Source organism: Aplysia californica, unplaced genomic scaffold (assembly GCF_000002075.1).
Source record: "Aplysia californica isolate F4 #8 unplaced genomic scaffold, AplCal3.0 scaffold00170, whole genome shotgun sequence".
NCBI classification, from domain to species: domain Eukaryota; kingdom Metazoa; phylum Mollusca; class Gastropoda; order Aplysiida; family Aplysiidae; genus Aplysia; species Aplysia californica.
In genome coordinates, this window is record NW_004797440.1 from 292,249 (window position 1) to 294,298 (window position 2,050).

At 37.2% G+C, this 2,050-nt stretch overlaps 1 long non-coding RNA gene across 1 annotated transcript in view; it reads right to left on the reverse strand.

Annotated features, from left to right (window-relative positions):
* LOC118477665 overlaps positions 1-1,429 on the reverse strand; it is a 29,778-nt gene extending 28,349 nt beyond the window's left edge. The window contains exon 1 of the long non-coding RNA XR_004858535.1: positions 1,311-1,429. This is a non-coding gene — a long non-coding RNA (uncharacterized LOC118477665). The remainder of the gene's footprint in view (positions 1-1,310) is intronic.
* Between the last annotated feature and the right edge of the window lie 621 nt (positions 1,430-2,050).

A 2,050-nucleotide genomic window follows, 5' to 3' on the forward strand; every position in this document is an offset into this window, starting at 1 on the left:
ATAAAAGAAACAAAAACTGAAATGAAATAATTAATTGAAGGAGTTCAAGTCGGGTGAATACGCTAGCCATTCATTAATTATGAAGTTCGGCTTATAAAGCGTTATAGGATTCCCCACTCCTTTATTTTTAATCCTAACCTCTCTTTTTGTGAAATTCCACTTTCACTTAACAAATCAATGAGAAGTCTTTACTAGAGATCGAAATGCATAAACCATCCAAGAACACGACAAAGTGGTTGATTTAAGAATACTAGTAATCACTGTTATTCGTCACTTTGGCCACATAAAACTTCCGAACCACTTTAACTTTTGAATTTGACAAAATTAAAGGTGGTTCAGAATCATTTAAAGGGTGCACAGTTGTATTGAGGAGCATGAATGCACTTTAGTTTCATTTTCAGTTTTTCCTTAGTTTCGTTTTTCTTTTAGCTTTTCCGAAAATCCGTCTTCTAAGACGCCACTGTAACCAAGTGAGTTGAAAGTTGGCAAGTGCCTGTAAAAAGATAGATAGGTCCCCATGACGGAGCCCGATTTTTTATTTATTCTTTTCCTGAGTTAAGAAAAAAATATCATTGACAAAAAGTTGCGGTCCTTCTTTGGCTTTTGTGATTTTTCCAATGAGAAACGAAACAAATCAGCGTATCTGTCCTTCACAACGGAAGTGCCGGAAGTGATATTTCGCGAGGCGCATTTTGTTTTCAGAGTATTGATCTAGACCTTCTGATTTTGTTAGATCTCTCAAGATGTATTGCTCCTTTCCAGTAGAGTGTAAAAAATAGTAGGCCAATGACTTTCAGTTGATATTAATGCATTAATCATTCCTTTCATCGAAAGGGGGCCCAGCTAGTAATATTATATTTATGTAACTCGGAAAGCGCAAAAGACAACAGATCACAAGATACAAACGTCGCAGCAAAAACTAAACTTAGGATGTCGTTGCTCTATATAAATCAAATCGCGTAATGGAATCGGGGGTTTGACAGACAAAATCAGGTGCTATTTTTCCTCATCGGTGCTGAAAACCTTAATTAGGGGGACTTCAAATTACACTTTGAAAATACATTTCTAAACTGATTTAAAGAATAAGATTAAAAGAAAATGAAAGATAAATGAATGAAGAAACCAATCATGATAATATCTCAAATTCGACCAAAATGATGAAATTTGACTTTGGAAGCACATAGCTCAAGACTAGAGCCAGCGACTTCCGACGGGTTATCCCAGACGGCCACACATATGTGTGTTAGCTGACCTTACCATAATTATAAGAAACCACTTTAAAAGGAGGGAATGGGGGCTAGCGGCATTACCTCTTTTAAAACCAAATGCACACTCCATGTCGTCCAGAATCACGCTGCTCGGTAAGTCCTTCGAAAGACACATAAGAGACTTGGCGTCACATCACTGTTCATACAGCATCCCCACTGGCTGCCAGTTCGAAAGAGAATCTTGTATAAATCGTACACGCTTCGTCATAAATATGTGTTTGTGTTTTGTTGTGTTTTGTTGTTGTTGTTTGTTGTTGTTGTTGTTGTTTTTAAATAGAGTTTTACGACCCTTGCAACACAATTAAGTCATATAAGTGACGAAGATTAGAGGTGTTACTAGAATCTATATGCAAAGAAAAGAAGGAGTATAAATAAGGAGTATGGTAATGCACCTCCACATTGGAAAGAATAGCTGACCCTGTTATTTCACCAAGACATCTGCCGTCATCCAAAGGCAAAAGTGATTAATTGTGAGGCATCGTGGTGAAATCAGGCGCTCGTCAAGTTAGCCTAATGCAATCGAAGAAGTTAATATTTCTGCCCTATTGGCAATTTTTATCGCATTTTTAATTTTTTGACTCGACGCCTTTAAGGTCCATTTTAAAAACACATTTCTACATGTATGTGTGTGTGTGTGTGTGTGTGTGTGTGTGTGTGTGTGTGTGTGTGTGTGTGTGTTTGTGTGTATGTGTGAGTGTGTGTTTTAATAAATGTTTTACGGTATTTCAACTCAAATAGGCCATATAAGCGCCTAAGATATAACACCGAAGGAAGAGGAGAGA